Below are 8980 nucleotides of genomic sequence, written 5' to 3'. Positions count from 1 at the left end.
TTCTGAAATAACTCAGTCCAAAATTTGCTAGTAAAGATTTTGTCTCGATCAGAGACAATGGACAGAGGCATGCCGTGGAGTTTGTATACTGAATTCAGAAATTCTTCCGCAACTATTTCAGCAGTATAAGGATGGTGCAGAGGGACGAAATGGCCATATTTGGAGAGCTTGTCGATAATAACCATCAAGAAATTGTAGCGACCAGAAGTGGGAAGTCCTTCCACAAAGTCCATTGTAACCATCTCCCAAGGAAGGTTTGGTATTGGCAGAGGTTGGAGCAACCCTGGATAAGGAATACGCTCTGGTTTGGCTTGTTGGCAGGTCAGACATTGCTTGACATAAGTTTTGATAAACCCTCGCATTCCTTTCCACTTGAACAACTGCTTCACATGCTTGTAAGTCACAGGAAATCCAGAGTGTCCTCCCACTGGGCTTTCATGGAATGCAGCGACCACCTTGCTATGTAACACTGGATCATTACCAATCCAGACACATTTTCCATGACGAATAATGCCAGCTTTCAGAGAGAACTTGCTGTCAGAAGTAGGAGCCACTGATAACTTCTTCAGCAAATCAGAAGCAAAGGTGTCATTAGTATAACTCCGACTAATATTCTCAAGCCAAGCAGATTGCACTGAAGAAATGTGTTGCAGTTCCGGCAGCACATCCTGAGGATTGTGAGGTCGCCTGGATAAGGAATCTGCTGCAGTATTGTCAACACCCTTTTTATACTCAATAGTATACTGTAATCCCAACATTTTTTTCAGTGCTTTTTGTTGCCATTTAGTGTGCAGCCTCTGTTCGGACAAACAAGCCAAGTTGCGTTGATCAGTTCTGATAACAAAAGGAGCAAGCTGTAAATATTGTCTCCAGTGTTCCACTGCTAATAAGATAGCTAGGTATTCTTTTTCATACACTGACAACGTTTGGTTCCTGGGACCAAGGGCTTTACTGACATAAGCAACTGGGTGTCCTTCTTGCATAAGGACAGCTCCTATACCCACATCACAAGCATCTATTTCTAATATGAAAACCTTGGAGAAATTGGGCAATGCTAGGACAGGTGCTGAAACCAGGGCCTTCTTCAACAGATCAAAAGCTTGTTGTTCAATGTCCAGCCAGTGAAAAAGGGCCCCTTTCTTTAGCAGATTGGTAAGAGGCTTGCTCAACATTCCATACTGAGATATGAACTTCCTATAATACCCAGCAAGTCCAAGGAATCCTCTTACATCTTTTGCAGACACAGGCACTGGCCATTCCCGAATAGCTACAATTTTTGTTGGATCTGTGGATACTCCTTGTGCACTAATAATGTGCCCTAAATATCCAATCTGAGTTTGAGAAAATGAACATTTAGAGAGCTTCACATGCCACTGGTGTTGCAATAACAGTTTCAACACTTCTTCCAGGTGTTGCAAGTGCAATTCATAGGAAGCACTGAATATAAGAATATCATCGAAGAAATTGATGGCATATTTTCTGAGGCAGGGAGACAGGGTAACAGACATAGCAAAATTGAAGGTGTTAGGGCCGCCAGTTAATCCAAAGGACAGTACCATGAACTCAAAGTGACCAAAATGAGTTTGAAATGTTGTTTTATGTTCCACTCCAGGTGCTAGTCTGATCTGGTGATATCCAGACCTGAGGTCCAGTTTAGTAAACCATTTAGACCCAGCTAACTCATCCAACAGTTCATCAATAATAGGAATTGGATATTTACTCTTGATTGTAATAGCATTTTATTTTCTGTAGTCAAACACTGGCCTCCATGTTTTATCCTTCTTCTGCACCATAATCATAGGAGAGGAAAAGGCACTGGTACTGTGTCTTATAATCCCAGCTGCAAGCATTTCTTGAACTTGCTTTTCCATTTCATCTTTCTGTGCTGGTGCAATTCTATAAGGTCTAACAGCTACTGGTTGTGCTCCAGGAATCAGGGGAATAGTATGGTCATACTTTTTTCTAGGTGGAAAACCAGTTGGAGTTGCAAATACAGGTACAAATTTGTCCAACATTTGTTTGATTTCTGCAGGTAATTCAGTGTCCCCTGTGTTTCAGTTGCCAGTAGAGCAGAAACTTCAACCAGAGCAAACATTTGAGGAACTGCATCCTGGCCCAGCAGTGTAACCAAAGTGTCTTGTACCTGGAAGGAGAGCCAATGGGCTGCCCAATAAACCTGCATTGGACTGTGGCTAGCCAACCAGTCCAAACCAAGGATTCCATCATAAGAACCCAGTGGAAATACTCTGAAATCATTCACAAATTCATGACCATTGCAGGTCCAATGTCCTTTCTGCAATTGTTGACCACAAGGAACTAGACTACCATTTGCCACTTTAACCATGCTGACAGGTATTGAAGAAACTCATGTAAGTGAATCAGCTACTGTTCCATCCACAAAGGAATGAGAACTACCAGAATCCACCAGAAAAACTAAAAGATGGCCTTGCAGTTGCACTTTTAGTTTCATAGTAGTTGTGGCTGGAGCAGTCACATCTCCCATAGCTGCTGCTGAAATGCAGATAGCATTGACTTCTTCAGAAACAGTGTCCTCCGTGTCACTGAAATCAGCAGGCATACTTTGCACATAGTCAAGCATTTCTTGTACTACATGCAATTGCACTTCCTGTTTACATCGATGTTCACATGCCCAACGTTCTCCACATATGAAATACAAGCCTTTTAATTTCATGTAAGCTTGCAAAGCAGCCCACCTGTCATCTGTAGGCGGTTGCTCTGAAGTTTTTCTCTCCTCTGCAGTTTTGCTGACAGACTGTTTAGGTGTTTTGGACACTTGCATTCGTCTGCTCCCTGAAGAACTAGGGCCGGTCTTGAGATTTTGGGTGCCCGGGGCGAGACCAAAATCCGGGGCCCTTAATGTATACATCATAACAATAAAAATTAATATGCATATGTATGAAATATTACGAATAACATTTAAATGCATCCAAAATCAGTATATATATATATATATATATATATATATATATATATATATATATATATATATATATATATATATTATCTACAAATGTCCTAATCCATCATGTGCTCATGATCCCTGATTCCTGCTAATGGTAGACTTGAAGATATTATAGTAGAAGCAAAAAAACTTTGTCAACATTTTTGGAATAAACTCCTACTAATGCTAGAATGAAGATCTTACAGCAGAAGCAAAAAGCTTTGTCGACATCTTTTGAATAAACTACTCATTTTTTATCATGTCCCTACCCACTGGTTAATTTCCTATGATAATGAGCATATGAAAAATGTCTTTCTGCATCATCTAGATGGTATGACATTTTTTGTCTCCTCTCTTAGACCCTTTCTCAACTAAGATGTCCGTTTTTTATCAAGATTTTCCCAATGTTTTTCATAAATATTAGTAGTATAAACTGGTTGTTCATGATGACTACCTCACTGTGCATTACATCCAATGAATTACCTACGTACATGATCAGAGCCACTTACGTTATTATCGTTGTTGTTGGTGTTGACATTTTCTTCTCGCTGATCAAATTTTGAATTGCCATTAGTTCGTTGCCCTTCCTCTATGGCAACTATGCCAACTCTCTTAGAAAAATATATGAGTATTTTTGCACTGTGGTTGTACTAATTCATCCACATCTTTCTTCCTTTTCCTTTCATTGCTACCAGATTGATACTTTCTTATGGATGATAGGATAAGACACAATTCTCAAAATAAAGAAAAAATTGCATCAGTTAACAATTGTTGAACAATGCCGATGTGCCGGCTATTCATCTAGGCGACTAGGAACCTCAATATGAATAGAAGATATACCTCGGATGGTCGAATCATTTATGGACGGAGAGCAAAGCACGGTTCCGATGGCCCCAGGGAGGCACGAAACTGAAACCGGCGGTCGATCTGAATTAGGGAGGAAAAATCGATTTAGAAGAAAGAGGGAAAAGGAGCACCGAACTCGCAGTCACGAAGAGATGAAGGGTCGACGCCGGCTGAGAAATTGGGAATCGCTGCGTGAAATACCTGCATGATGGAATAGGAAGGGATCAATCAGTTTCAATCTGTTTCTTTTTTTAGACATGCACGTACTAACCTACATAGAAACGAATCAGAGAGGATCAATCAATTTCTTTTTTTCGACGTGCATGTACGAACGAATCGATCGCTGGCTCCCTTGCTCGCTAGGAGTAGATGCGTACATTCCATTGTGCTGCGTGAGGCCCAGCTATCTATTCCATAGAATTTTTTGACCAAAAATTTGTTGGGCCATAGCCTACATGTATATCTGGGGAGGGGCCCCTCGATCTTGGGGGCCCGGGGCGGCCGCCCCCCTGCCCCCCCTCAGGGCCGGCCCTGTGAAGAACTATATTGTTGCTGCATCACATTGTCTCCCAACTCTTTTGACAACAGTGCTAACGCATATGCTGAATCCAAGTCATCAGGCTGCTGAATGCCAACAGACGAACTGAGGGTGCCAATCCTTCCATAAACCTTGTCACATAATGCACCATGTTCGGTTGTGCTTCATACGCTGTGAGTTGATCATACAGTTCAGAGAAACGTTCCACATAATCTTCTACCGAACCAGATTGATGAATTTTGAACATCTGCCTCAAGAGGTTCTGATGTTTATTCCTGCCAAATCTGGATTGTAGCAAGGTGCAGAACTCAGCCCAATTGACCTGAGGAGCGCGGTGTTGAACTGATTCGAACCAGCGGGCTGCAGTGCCCTCAAATTGAGCAGATGCAAACGAAATCCACTGTTGTTGCGGTGTGTTCCAGAACTTGAAGTAATCCTCGCAGCGAGTCTGCCATAGCTTGGGATTCGAGCCATCAAATCGCGGAAGTTCAATTCTAGGCCCGTACCCCACAATTTCAGCCTGATGCGGACGAAAAATTTCTGGAGCCTGGATGATCTGTCTGGTGGTGCTCTGACCTACATGCATACCTGAGCCGGTGGTGGTACGTAACGCTGGGCTGGTGCTCGAAGATCGCCCTCAGCGCGGAATCCTTCAGATCGTCCTGATCCGCTGTGGATCGACGTGCCCTTGGTGGACACAGGCGGCTCGCGTGGCGACGACGGCGCGGTTGGGCAGGGCATGGTGACGCGGTCCACCCCAATCTTGCCGCGGAGTTCGTCGAGGTCGACTCCGATGGAGAGCTTGACGTCGTCGATCCGGCCGGAGAGCTGGTCCAGTTTGCTGTCGAGCTTGGCGATGGCTGAGACCATCTCATGGTTGCGCTCCGCCGAGCTCTTGGAGAAGGCGGAGTCGAAATCCGCTCGCAGCAGCTCGTATATCGCCTTGGTCTTGGGGGAATTTTTTTCCATAGCTTCAGCATGGCGGCGGTCGGCGAGCCTGGTGTGTCGCAGTGGACGGGGAAGTCCAGGGTGGTGGGGAGGAACGGCTCTGATGCCAGATTGTAAGGTCTCAATCTCGAATTTCATTCACCATGGCCGAATTCGAGTACAAGGAATGGGGAATCAGGGGTGGAAGGAGAGGGACTACTGGCTCACGCCATCTACAGATTACAAACCAGCCAATCACCAGCCGCCGCCTATCCTCGCTATCGTTCTGGGTATAAAAGGAGAGGGAACCTAGGCCCATTCAGGCCCAGCTAGCCGAGCGGGCACGCGAGGCTACCTCTTGGGCCGCATATTGTTTTGAACTTCGACTTTGGCACCCATCTTGGTCGCTGACAACGAACTAGTTTGGCCCCTGTATACGGCGCACACTCCACTCCACAGTCCACTCACCCACCCACTCGTCGAATCCGCAAATCCCCAAACCCTCGTTCGTCGGCGCCGCCGTCCGGCCATGGCCGACCCGAGACCATTCACCAACGTCGATCCCGCGACGGCGGCCGCATTGCGGCGCAGTGGCTATGACCCGCACGAGCTGGACATGTTCATGGAGCACCTGCTGACGTACATCTACACGCTCCTGCCCCGCCCGCCCTTCCCCGACAACGGCCGGCTCGCCGCCCTCGCAGCCCCCTCCGACGGCGTCGACCGCATCAGCCGCCTCCCCGACGAGCTCCTGCGCAACATCGTCGCCCGCCTCCCGGCCAAGGACGGCACGCGCACAGCCGTGCTCTCCTCCTGCTGGCGCGCGCTCTGGCGCTCCACGCCCCTCGGCCCTCGTCCTCAGCGACACCCACCTCCTCCCCGACGGCCACGGCTGGCCGCCCACGCCCGCCAAATCGCCGGCAATCATCGCCACCGTCTCCCGCATCCTCGAAACGCACCCGGGCCCCTTCCGCTGCGTCGACCTCGTCTGCAGCCGCATGGACGCGTACAAGGCCCAGCTCACGCGGTGGGTCAAGCTCCTCGCCACCAAGGGCGTCCAGGACCTCGTCCTCGTCAATCGTCCGTGGACGCAGGACGTGCCCCTCCCCCCCGCGCTCTTCCGCGTCAACACCCTCACCAACCTCTACATCGGCCTCTGGAAGTTGCCAAGCACGGACGTCCTACGCGGTGCCTCCTTTCCTCACCTTGTGGAGCTCGGCATATGCAGCGTTGAAATGGAGCACAACGCCGTCGAGTCCCTCGTCGCAAGGAGCCCTAAACTGGAGATCCTCAACATCGAGGGATGCCGCATGGAGCTGCGTCTCGGCATCGTCAGCCAAAGCCTACGCTGCGTGCAAATATGCGGCTCCGCAAAGGAGGACATCGCCGTGGTAAAGGCTCCGTGCCTCGAGCGCTTTATCCTCTCCGGCAGAGTCGGTCGCGGTGCCTTCTCCAGCAGAGTCAAGATTGGAGATGCCCCCAAGCTGCACACTTTGGGATACTTAGAGCCAGGACAGGTCCTAGAGGTCCAAGGCACCGTCATTTGCATTGATTTCTTGCCTGTTATTTACTTCAAGTCTGTCATTGTGGTAGCTCTTTATATGATAGTTTTTTTTTTCACTGTAATGTGAACGATGATAAGTGATGCAAGCTGGTGTTTTGCCGCACAATGATTATTATGCCGGTGTATCTTGATTTATAGTGTTTCACTTCTCTAGGTATGTCCAGATTTTCTTTCTAGTGCTGTATATGCCTATATTGCACTGTAACAGACATGAGACGTGCAATCAGATTATCTTTACGCATAGTAAACTAGCACATTCACGTCGACAGTTGTTGAGGCTAAAAATAAGCCAAGCATTACAAATTTATTCATGACAATCAGATTATCTTTACGCACACAGACTAGAGTATGTAACTATAATTATTGTTCTAGTTTGTCCCACTGTGTTCATACTACCCGCTGGCGGTATTTTTCATGTGGAACGTGGATGCTGCAAAGTTGCATGCAATGCTTATTTCAAAGTTCAAACTGATCAAACTTGCACATAGTAAACTAGCACATTTGCTGCATACAGTTTTTTTCGGAGGTCTGTATGGTATTACCACCCATACCAAATTGTGTTCATACTAGCTAGCAGTCTGTGGAAAGTGGATGATACAAGTGACGTGCAGTAATGCTTATTTCAAACAGATTAAACTTCATACTATAATAAACTAGCATGTTGGCTTCCTACAGTTTCTCGGAAGCCCGGTGCAGTATGCCACTGATACCAAATTGATGCTACTATGTACACTAATTGCGCAATATCTGGCACTTGTCTCCGATTAACTAACTACTCCTATTTGTTAACTGGTTCTCACAGCACACAGCTGGAAGTTTGTCTTGAAGAATATTTCTGGCAAGCCGGGTCACCTTGTTAAGACCTCCACATGCAGTTGACTGAAATCTGATGCCTCAGTTTCTAGTTTGTTATACTTATTATATACATAATACATGAGAGGCTGCACATACAGTGACAACACCAGCACATTTGTGTCTCTGTTCCAGTAGGCTACTTGGTGCTTTGTGCTAGTTGCATGCATGGAAGTATAATTTTGTCATTTCTCCAACAACATACAGTATATTAATCCGAGGCTTCATTCATTCACCTTCCTCGGATGCTCTCCCAACTGCTGACCGATCGAATCTATTTTTGCAGAGTGAAAGATGCGATCAACCCACTGGTAACCACCTCACCCGCAGCTTCTGGGAGGAGTCTGGCCCCATCGAAAACGTCGCGTCGCGCATCCACACGATGAGCCTCCGCGAGTTCATAGGGGACCCGGGCGAGGTTGGCTTCCTGGAGTTCTTCTTTCGGACCGCGCGCACGCTGAGGGCCGCGTTCGTCATAATGGCCAACCCACGCTTCACGCCGTTTTCGAAGGAGGAGGCGGTGGACAAGGTGAGACACAGCTTCGGAAGAATGGCATCCCAATCCAGCTACCAGTTTGTGCTTGTGAACAACGGGCCTGCGGGGGGTTACCCCTGGAACTTCAAAACCGGGGCGGATTTCTCTTTCCACGAGCCGTTTTCGGAAGTGGAGGTCGGCCAAGCTTAGGGCATCTCCAGCCGCACCCCCAACAGGCCCTCCCCAGGCGATTTTGCCGCGCCGGCAACAAAAAAAGGCCCCAGTCGCACCTCCAGAAGCCCGTTTTTTGTCGGCTCCGGCCAAAACTGGTGCCGACGGATCCAGGCCGAACCCGGCACCCTGGGGGGCGCTTGGGGAGCCGGGGCAAGCGAAAAAGGCGCGTGGGCCCGCCCTGGAAGCGACCCGAGGGTCTTTTCCCGCCGTTTCTTGACGCTTTTCCCTCGCATCTCTCCCGCTCGCTCGCCTTCCTCCCGCCATTCTATCCCTTTCTCCTGCTCGCTCGCCTTCCTCCCGCCAAACCCCCTTCCGCTCGCCGCGAAGAAGCACGCCATGCCGCCGAAGAAGTACGCCATGCCGCACGCGGCGGCAACCGCGACTGGCGCCGTGGCCCAGCCGAAGCCGAGGAAGCCGAGGGCGCCGCCATCGAAGCCACCAGGCCTGTCGAACACCGAGTGGAGGGTGGAAGTTCAGCGGCGCGAAGCGGTCACCGCTGACAGGCGGAACAGGGCCATAGCCAAGAAGGCCCGCGACACCACGGCACGCGCGGCGGCGTCTTCCTCATCGGTCAACCAGGCG

At 48.5% G+C, this 8980-nt stretch overlaps 1 pseudogene; it reads left to right on the top strand.

Moving 5' to 3' along the window:
• The first annotated feature begins 5802 nt into the window (after window positions 1-5802).
• On the top strand, window positions 5803-8374 carry LOC119360352 (annotated as a pseudogene).
• The last annotated feature ends 606 nt before the right edge of the window (window positions 8375-8980 follow it).

This window comes from Triticum dicoccoides, chromosome 2B (assembly GCF_002162155.2).
Source record: "Triticum dicoccoides isolate Atlit2015 ecotype Zavitan chromosome 2B, WEW_v2.0, whole genome shotgun sequence".
Lineage (NCBI taxonomy): Eukaryota > Viridiplantae > Streptophyta > Magnoliopsida > Poales > Poaceae > Triticum > Triticum dicoccoides.
The sequence above is the reverse complement of the archived record's forward strand: the minus strand, read 5'-3'. Positions and strand labels throughout refer to the sequence as shown.